General features: G+C 37.0%; 1 protein-coding gene across 3 annotated transcripts in view; it reads left to right on the top strand.

Moving 5' to 3' along the window:
* The first annotated feature begins 598 nt into the window (after positions 1-598).
* The window catches only part of LOC138703297 (uncharacterized), a 92,023-nt gene continuing 81,355 nt past the window's right edge, over positions 599-11,266 (top strand). For all 3 annotated transcript variants that reach the window (XR_011333079.1, XR_011333078.1, XM_069831074.1), the window contains exon 1: positions 599-792. The gene's annotated coding sequence lies outside the window, so the exon portion shown is untranslated. The remainder of the gene's footprint in view (positions 793-11,266) is intronic.

Here is an 11,266-nt window from a genome sequence, read left to right as displayed (position 1 = left end):
GCACGCTATGTTAACATAAATCACATCAGTGCCATATGTTTACTAGAACTATATTTGGCAGGGGAGGACATTAACTTCAGGTTCGCGTGGGCGGCAGCTCAATGCGCCACGACCCGCGAGGAATCAATGCCAGAGATGTGAATGGGCGAAGCGTGGGCCACACAAAAAACACCAAAAATCCGGGTGGAGCCAAATGGAATACCCGGAAACCAGTGCCCATACATTTCCGTGGCTATTCCAGTCCCGCGCAAAGTCGTATGTCGGCGGGACGGAAGGGAATCCCGCGTTCAAGATCAATAGAACCGGTTTAAAAGCTTAACTGTCTCTACGCCGTCCAATCACGAAGTAGGTTACAGAGCCATCGACCAATAGGAAATGAGGTACTTGATTATACAACTTTTACCGCAGTTTGCGCGGCTCTCGACTCCCTCTCTCGTCTCAGGCCCCGCGCTGACGATTTCATTCAGAACGTGTGGGTGTAGGATGAAAGGGGCAGTGAGGGGGTGAAGTTCCAGCTGGTGGGGATATGGGGGGATGCATCCAGTAGTGGCTTATAAATAGAAGTGGTCCATGCGCCTGAAACGCGACTTCGCTGCAACACACTGCGGACTACGAGTGCCTCCTGCGTCATCTCAGAGGTCTTTGACCCTCAATTGCTTTAAATATTTCAGAGAGAAAGAACAAGTAAAAAGAAAGATCTTTATTCCACTTTAATTAGATTCTGTTGTCAGTGCCATTGATCGTTGCTGTGAAGAGAACATCAAAGTTTGCCGAACGTGCTCTGCGAGAAAGGTGAGTACGCAGATCGAGTGTACTGTACGTACAGTCATACAGACTTAGCAACAGCTTGGCTGTCTTGTTTCATTCAAATGTTTCACTTAGTTCACAACTTCATAACTTACCATTATTAGATCACTCTTAATTTTCAATATAAGCAAAATAATATAAAGACAGATATATAGTACTTGCACCAACAAAGCAACGCGTAAATTCATCACTGTTGAAAAGCACGTCCATATATAACTAGAATTCATTTATACTCGTACTGAGTTAACCTTTATAGGCGCTGGTATTTGACATTGACCAGTCAATGTCAGATGTTTTGGTAGACATATGAAGACAGAAATTACTTAAAGTTAATTAATCTTTAGAAACTGCATTAGTTTTACTCAATCTTTGGTTCGTAAATTGAACATATTAATATATTAAAATTACGCTTAAGTAATAAGGAACAAAGATATACAAGTAATGTCAATTGTGTAAAGTATTAATGAAGAATACAAGAAAATTTCTAAGAAACTTTCTGCTGTGGCTCATAGACTCAATTTGATTTTGAGAAATATCAAATATCTATTCTGTTCTCAAATAATAATAAGAAACATTATTTCACATTTGAAGACGAGTGAAGCTAAAATTTAATATTTTTATTAAGTTGTTTGAACCGTGTTTATATTACACATTGTAAGTACAGTGACATATTTGAGATGTACATATAAATTCGATGATATCTTAGAATACTGTAACATATGTTAAAAGTTGTTTGACATCATTCTTACAATACTCTACTTCACATAAAGCAAATGTCTGTCTTCAATAAAACGAATCTATTATTGATTAAAGATATATTGGTTTCGTCAAAAAATTATTTTCCCCATTGTAGACCTATTGATTTTATTACAGAAGCCTTAATGACGTTATTGTTGATAGCAAAGCAAATTGCTAAACGTTAACAGTGAATAGCTTTCTGTACTGGTTTTAGCTTGTATAGAGTCACGTTGTAAGCGATATCTCCGTTACCTCTTACAAGTTCTAAAATCCCTGCGTTATATTGCATAAATATTTAAAATTAGCAACATTATTTTCGTACTGCTACTGTTTTGTCGGACAATTCTTTAATTTCCAAATTTATACAATGTTCTTTGAAGAAATATCTAATTTGTAATATTAAGTTGTTTAATGTGACCTCTTCTACTACCTACTTATAGATTCGAAATGTTGCAACTTATTTCTCTGTTTAAATATTACTCCAATTTGTTGACTTGTGTTATAAAAATTAACGTATTCAGTTTCCCTGCGTTTATTTGCTTAATACTGCAAATATAAGAAAATGAAGAATAAAATTTGAATATTGCAAGTATACTGTTATCTTGCATTGTTGTTGTGGTATTGTTTGAAAATCAACACGTTATTTTACTGCGCTTACTAACTTTAAATTTTTGCAAAGAAAATTCGATAAGTAACATATTAATATCTTAAATATGATAATTTATCACTTATGAAATAATTATAATAAATTAAATAAACAAATAAATATATCAACTATTCATTAATTTGATATAACCATACAATAAATAATTCCATTGAGAATTTCTAACCAAATATTTATTGATTCTTATGAAAGATAGGCTATTTTACTGATAGTATCTATTCATTTATTTGGTCAAAGTTCTCATGATCATAGTTTCTCTTTTCTAGAAGTTCTTTATTTCTTAAACATTGTTTGGTTTCTCGAAACTTACATAAAATAACTTCGTTAGAAACTTCACTAACAAAGAAAAATTTTGTACATCCCTGACAATGTCTGCTTCACAAAATGGCCGAACCTCTTCCGGTGCATAGAACACCATAAGGACAATAAGAAACAGTGAATATAATGAATTATTATACTATAAATTCAATATTTTCAAGCATTTACGTGAATGCTCAACTAAGTTAAATTTTATTTTATTCCTACACGAAAGTTACTTTCGCTTCACACACTTCAGAGTGAGATAGCCTACGCCGAAATTAGGTGTTGTACATAGAAGTAAACATTCAATTTCCGATACTCATTTCATATTAAAGAAGTTATATTAGCAATTATCGTTTTATAAGTTGTGAATATTTTACAATATGTATTTTGTTATGGACATGATTATACTATAACATGCCGTTAGAGTTTGGTCAATATTCCCTATATTTGTTTTGCAATTTCAGTAGCATTCGCTTTTGCAAGGGAAATATGCAACTATCTTTCAGCTGTCATGTCTTTTGTTCCTGAAATATATGAATTAGATATAGTCTGCAGAGTTATTCACGCAACCCGTACAATATTCTAGAAACTGTTTCCTGATATCATCGTGACGAAAAAAGTTCATATATACATGTGTCTGATTTTGAATGAATTTGTAAATAATCACGCATCTTGCTTCCGTAACACAGATACTTCTTAACTACGCTCGAGCGTTTAGAATAAGTATTGTCCTGCAAATAACTCACACTTCTTAACAAACAAAAAGACAGTGTATTCAATAAAAATTCACAAAGAACTGCGAAATGGATACACTGTTGACAATTTCGTTTGATGTATTACCACAGTGTAGTATATACAGTCACGAAGCTTGATTTTATGAGGTGCTAGGAATAATAGACTGTGCAGGTACTATTTCGCATTGTCTGTAATGAGGCGATAGTAGCGATCCTAGTGGTTAGCAACTATCTATGGATGCATATTTACTACATATTGAGCTTCGTGACTGTATATACTAGACTGTGGTATTACTATACGTACTACTTGACGCACGCAGTTTTCTCTTAGGCGACTATGTGTATTGCTATAGATGATGGGGGGTCTTTGAAAATCAGCTTTAATATAAATTTTTCTAATGAGTAATAATGTGAATCAACTTTTAAAAAATTACAATAGCCTACAGCCAGTATCTTTTCTCTTAAAATTCTTATATCTTGATACTTCCACGTTATATTTAACTTTCAGAAGGCTGTAAATTAGTCAAATTATAAAACTATGACAAGAAATTTTTTCATCACAATTTTATCAGAAATCAGTTCCTAGAGTATTGCAAGAGCTTCGTGAATGACCCTGTATAATTTATTTAATTGTACAATTATGAAAGATATTCAGGACATTATTACAGTTTATGATGCAAACATTAATATGACTATGATGCACAAGACTTCTTTAAGCTTATAATTTAAAAATTCCAAATTCGCTAATACGGTAAATCAAAAGTACCCTCTACCATCATTGGAATCTACACAGAGTAACGATTTTATTAAGTATAATGTATTTGTTGAACCCAGGACAATTTACATTATTTATTACACCACAGTTGTGGGTAACTTTTCAGTACAAAAAGTTGTAATTTTAACATACAATTAAATAGGCCTATTGTGTGTTCGACAGAGATGGCGAATGAACTTATAAGATATTATTTTTGGGGAAATATCCGAGATAAATATTATCAACCGGGAACGGTGAATTGCCACAAAATTGCGGTTGGGTCAGTATGAGACATGTGAATTGCCACAAAGCCAAAGCTGATACATTTGTGGTACACGAAAAAATCACTAACTCACTTTCTACGAAGTTTTCAAGAATAAAATCTTCGCCTCTATTTGTCTTTATGGTCATTGATTCCAGCACTTCTTGGACCTCTCGTCTTGTTTTAGGCAATGCTAGATGAACAGCTGATATGGCAAAATGTATATTTCGCCTAATGAGTTCAAGATCCGCTGTTGTCAACTCATGTCCATTGTCATGATTTGCCAATTCAACACGAATGATTTTTTAAGGTTTTTCAAATAAGTTTTCTATATTGCTTTTCTTTTGCAAGTATTGCTTATTAATTCTTCCCGATTTAATTTTACCTCGGCTATGCTCGTATAATAATGAGCGAATTCATACTTACCCATGCCACATATTTCTTCAGTTAGCCCTGTTGTGTAAACCTTCTCTCTGCAGCTTCTTTGGACACACCGCCATGTATGTTTGTTATTTTTAGATACATAAGGAACATAAAATTTAAAATTGTTGATCAATAAAAGTTGTTTACTTTTTTCACTGTAAGTCAAATGCACTGCCATCACTAAGCAGGGTAGAACAGACACTGATATGAAACATAAGCAACTTAATCGACACAGGTACCAACCACAACATATACTGCAGATAGTTTTGTGGCTATTAACATATCTTGCAGATACCAACTCTAAAATTGAACGCAGGTAATTTTATGGCAATTATCTCGGTCTTATAACTGTCTTTACCTGTTCAGGTTTTGTGGCAATTCACCCGAACCCTTATCAACATTTAATTCACACACCGAACCTATTTCTGTTATACATCAATTAAACGAAGATTTTTTCCCTATTCTTATAATTCAAGGCATGTCTGCCGAATTAGCTCTGTGGCAGCGCGTCTGCCTCCAGACTAGCCGGCCTGGGTTAGATTCCCGGCGGGGTCAGAAATTTTCATGTAAAATTTCTACTTCGGGACTAGAAAAGATGGCGGTGCACAACTTCTAATCACTGAATTGTGCACCAAATCTCTCCGCAGTGCATGTAAAGAGAAGGCATATGTCACTGTTGATAGTGATTCGTCCGTCGGATGGGAACGATAAGCCTGGCGGGAGGTTGGTGCTATTCGACAGGAGTAGCTACATGCCGGCACCGGGTTTCCCTTTCTCCCTTCCTCATCTTCATCATCATCCTCACCCATTACTTACAAGGACACTTACACATACACTCATCCTAGTAAAACACACATACATATACACATCACATATAGCGTGGCCCGCGGAAGTGGTGTACAAATTGAAAATGGGCCATAGTCTTGCCATCTCTCCGCAATATGTGGAACCCGAATCACTCAAGTGAAGTGGATAGGCATTAGACACACACATAATTCAAGGCATTAGTGGATAAAGGGGTTATGTTATAAATATTACCATAGACATAGGTAAATAACATTTTCATAAACTAAGAAACAGACTTGCATTTGTAACACACCTCCTTTATGCTCTTTGTATTTCTAAATTCTATGACAAGACAAACTAGAATAAGGTGTTATGTGAAAGAACATTAAATAACACCTCCATTCACTAAGAGAACTTAATTTTCTCAAAAATGTTAGGTAACCCCTTTATCCACTAACGCGTTCAATTATAATAGGGCCTATTACTTTGAATAAAAATTGTATTCTTATTAACACAAAATTAATCGTGTTTAAGTGTAATAAATATCCTAGATGCACATACGAAAAAAACGAATAATGTCTACAATTTACCTCCGTGAATAAAATACAGAGTCCTGTAGCTTTCCATTTCCAGATACTGACCTTAGGTATTGCGTAATAGCTTATTTAATATATTTCTATTTCAATTATCTCAAAACTCAATGCTACACACAAACTATATAACAGAAACGACCGAAGATAGGAATAGAACTGAATAGAACTTCATCTTATCGTTGACAAAAGGAAGAAACTTGCATTCTACGTAAAAATGCATATTTAAAGCTGGAATTGAAACCTTATGTAAAACTGATGCAGATATGAAAAAGGTATTATTCCCAAACTTGTTGAATCAGTATTAAATTCAATTATAGTATAGGTCTATAACAAAAGTTATAGAAATTATGCAATTTCTTTACTGACACAATATTGTTACATTCTTTATTTACAAAATCTTTTATAGGCCTACACCTTGATTACATAACTTTTAACACATTCCGAAAAAATCTTTTAAATTACATTTATTACATTTACCTCATAATAAGCCGTTAACAAGGAAAGATAGAAAATTTGTTGCTAACCCGAATTGAGTGTCCAACAAAGAAAAAAGCAGTTGACTCGGTTGGTCTTTGTAGATAGATGTGATTAAATTATTTTATGCCAGACCTTGGCCCTCAGTTTATTGCTGATATTAGCTTCATGCTCAAAAATTTTCCGTGGGAAAGATTTCCTCAGAGAATTGAGAATTTTACCGTTGCGTTTACTCTATCCTCATTACCATTACTTTAGAATCACCATTCCATCGCCATCACCATATTCCTCATCATGTTCGGCAGAATTGCAATCTTCATCATCATCGTCATCAACGTCACCGTGATCCCATTTCGGTGTTCAATAACTTCAGCAAAATCATCGTTAGGCCTAATTAAAATAAATATTGTAAATATGATTACGTACAGTATGTTATGTACCTGGAATATTTCGTACCTTGCCTGAAATTACTCTTAACCATTTTAATACATAATATGAAACTTCCTTCACTTGAAGACCCCAAATAAAATAACGCAGGATATGCCATTATTAATGGACAAATATTCACACTGTATTTTAGGGGAGAATTTGAAACCAAGCCCGTAAAATGTAAAAAGAGAAGTTTTAGGGTACGTGGTTCCTGAGAGTGGTGGTAGGATATATTCTTATAGATATATGTTTAGACAACAGTCCGAAGATCGATTGGAACCTCATAATTCAATTATGAGACAACTTAGCCAGAAAATAATGGGATAGGGTGGTCATTTCCTTTCCCCCCCCCCCACTGCATACATCACTGATTAGTAACATAGTTCACAAATCAGACATAAGATTATGTAACACTCTTTTATAAACGAAAAGAAATGATAGCATACATACAGAACTGGGAGTAAATAGTGTTGCAGAACTAAATGGAACGAACATATGGAAGATAGCAGACCATCAGTTTAGGAATGTGGACGACGGCGATTGAGATGAAAAAATCAGTAAAACTATTCCAATTTGGATATACAACAGCTCAATCCTTCGTGATGATGATGATGATGATGATGATGATGATGATGATGATGATGATGATGATGACCGTAAAGATCTATGCAACTTAAAAGCTGCGTGTCTTTCTCGTTGTGTACGAGCATAAAGCAGATTTACATTCTTAACGTTAAATCACAGTCCAGTATATACAGTCATGAAGCTTAAGTTGTGAGGGTGCTAGGAACAATAGACTGTGCCGGTACTAATTCGCATTGTCTGTAATGAGGCGATATTAGCGATCCTAGTGATTAGCAACTATCTATGGATGCATATTTACTACGTATTGAGCTTCGTGACTGTATATACTAGACTGTGGTTCAATGGTCCTTCACGTATGTTACACCAGTTGGTATGAAGATATCATTGCCTTCTGATTTCTCGCTTGAGGGAAGTTTCGTTTCCTTCATAACAGGTTAATGCCTTTCTCCGGAAAGATGATTGAGGGAGTCTGCCATATTAATTTTTTTAAGAAACTTTAAAATATTTTTTTTGGCTGTAGGCCTACCCCGTGCATAAATATTCTCTAAAATGCTTCCGGAATAAGATATAGGCATAGTTATACCTGTATAACAATTTAGGTCGAGGTTTAGACCTAGGCTATAGGTAGATTTTTGTGCATTTGGTTTGGTATCATTACATTTTACATTCCTGTGTCTGTCTTGAACACAGAGAATATTCTTAAATGAAGCGCACACTATGTGCCATAAAGATTAAAATTTATATAATTTTGTAATTTAATTATAAGTCTAGCACATTCAATAAAAGAGAATAACTTTATTCAACTTGGACTAAGGCATTAGTCCAGTCACTTCACGGTTTATGAGTTTATTTTTTAGAAATGACATTCAATTATAGATAATAGATGGCGTTAGTGCAGTCGATCATGTAGCTAGAATACAATATACTGAGTAAATGAAACTCAAGAACAGTTTTATTTCCCGTCAGAAAAGATACAAAACAATTTACAACAAAACCGTTGCCAAGGAGAGCTGAATTTCCATAGCCCACTCCGTTGTATCATGAACATAGACGTAGGCCAGTTGTGACTGCAGAACTCAGAGCCCTACATGTACTCCCCTCCCAGTGACGCTGAGTCACGAAACTTTTCTTGCACCAGGATAAGTTCTGAATGGTGGGGGATGTGAAGAACTTGGTCGTTGATGATCGGAGGTCTTGTTCCCATCATCTTCAGAGAAGACTTCGTAGAAAGCTGGCTTAAGTCTTTCTGTGGAAATGGTTTTAGGGCTCCCGTGAATATCGACTTCGAACACGTAGTCAGATATCCTACGAAGAATTCTATACGGTCCTTCATACGGTGGTACAAGGGATCCTTTAGTCGCCATACGAACAAAGACATGCGTACACGTATATAATGTCTTATGCTGAAAAGCTCTTCTGTTGCAGTGGTGAGCAGCGGGAGTCGATCTGACAGTGCGCATTAACTGTCTGTGTTTTTCAGCGAAGGCTCGCTGCGACAGTTCGGTTTGATCGTCGACGAAAAACTCTCCTGGAAGTCTTAGTGTCGCTCCGTAAACCATTTCTGCGGGCGAAGCGTCACAATCTTCTTTGATGCTGGAGCGCAATCCAAGTAGGACAGCCGGTAAGATATCGATCCAACATTTAGATCCCGTGTGACACATGATAGCGGCTTTCAGTGACCTATGCCAACGCTCTATCATGCCGTTTGAGGCGGGATGAAAGGCTGTCGTGCGTATTTTTGTAGAACCAATGAGATTACAAAACGCTCGAAAAATAGCAGATTCAAATTCCGAGCCTCTGTCTGTTGTAATAGTGGCAGGTGCGCCGAATCTTGCGATCCAAGTCCTGAAGAATGCGTCTACAATAGTCTCTGCAGAAACTTCAGATATCGGGATCGCTTCAGGCCATCTTGTGAATCTATCAATCATTGTCAGGCAATACTGAAAACCTTTGACAACTGGAAGCGGACCAATGATATCTATATGTAAGTGAGCAAACCGCACGCTTGGCATAGGAATGTGTAGGGGCACATTTTTGTGGTGACGACTTATTTTACTTCTCTGGCACTGAAGACACATACGAGCCCACAGCATAATTTCTTTATTCATTCTAGGCCAAACAAACTTGCGCTGTATAAGTTTCTTAGTTGCTTTACCGCTAGGGTGAGACAGGTTGTGAATGTTATCGTAAACTTTCTTGCGAAGACAAGATGGGATGTAAGGTCGAATGACCTGCGTCGAAACATCACAATAAATTTCTTCCTTTGATTCAGTCAGCGAAATTTTTGTTAATTTTAAGCTGGTCGAATTAGATTGAAGAAGATGTTGAAGTTCTTCATCAGCAGCCTGTGCGGCCATGAGTTCATCTGCGGATATTAGCGTCGGCATGTCTATGGCACCTATACGTGACAAACAGTCTGCTACAGTGTTGTCTGCACCCTTAACGTGGACGATTTGCGTCGTAAATTGACTAATGAAATCCAAGTGACGGAGCTGCCTAGGCGAAGCTTTGTCTGCACTTTGATTAAAAGCGTGAATCAATGGTTTGTGATCAGTTACGATAATCAGTCTTCGTCCTTCAACCATACAACGAAAATACTTAAGGCTTTTGTAAATTGCTAACAGTTCACGATCATATGTGCTGTATTTAATTTCCGCATTGGTATGCTTCTTAGAGAAATAACCCAAAGGTTCCCAACGACCGAAATTGTACTGCTCGAGCACAGCCCCAGAAGAAATATCAGAAGCATCCGTGCGAAGAGCTAGAGTAGCATTGTCCCGTGGGTGAACTAAGAGAGTTGCTTTTTCTAATTGTTGTTTGCATAGCTCAAATGCTTCTTCAGCCTCTCTATCCCACGTAATAAGACGCTTGTCATTCTTTTTTGCACCGTGAAGATGAATATGTAGTGGGGCTTGTATCTGCGCCGCATTGCGGAGGAAACGCCTGTAAAAATTAATAATACCGAGAAACTTGCGCAAGTCGGCAATGGTCTTAGGCTTGGGGTAGTCTGCAATTGCCTTAATACGATCTTCAAGCGGCCTAACACCATGTTCATTGATTGTGTAGCCTAAGTAGTTAACTTCACTGTTGCCGAAAGAACACTTGGATAAGTTAATAGAAAGTCCATGTTCACGCAACCTCTGGAAAACAAGACGAAGGTGCTGTTCATGCTGTCCCTCGTCTTTCGATGCTATCAATAAGTCGTCGATGTAACACGTGCAGAAGTCAAGTCCACGAAGTACGCTATCCATTAGACGTTGCATAGTCTGCGCGGCATTATGTAATCCAAAGGTCATGACGTTGAATTCGAAAAGACCGAAGGGCGTTATTACTGCTGTCTTGGCGCGATCGTCTGGAGCTATGGGTACTTGGTGATAGGCTCTGGTAAGGTCAAGAGTACTGAAAATGGTACAACCGTCTAGCCGTTGAGTTACATCATGTATATGAGGAACTGGATACTTATCAGGGATAGTTGTAGCATTTAAACGACGGTAATCCCCACAGGGTCTCCATCCTCCGTTCTTTTTAGAAACGAGATGAAGAGGACTAGCCCAGGGACTGCTCGAGGGAGTACAGATACCTTGAGATAGCATATAATCAAACTCCGCTTTAGCGACCTTAAGCCTCTCAGATGTAAGACGTCGAGCACGTTCTTTGATAGGTGAGCCCTTCGTTTTGATGTGATGTTCCACACCATGTTTTGCTGGGCCAATA

This window comes from Periplaneta americana, chromosome 7 (assembly GCF_040183065.1).
Source record: "Periplaneta americana isolate PAMFEO1 chromosome 7, P.americana_PAMFEO1_priV1, whole genome shotgun sequence".
NCBI lineage: Eukaryota > Metazoa > Arthropoda > Insecta > Blattodea > Blattidae > Periplaneta > Periplaneta americana.
This window is presented reverse-complemented; position numbering and strand designations above follow the sequence as displayed.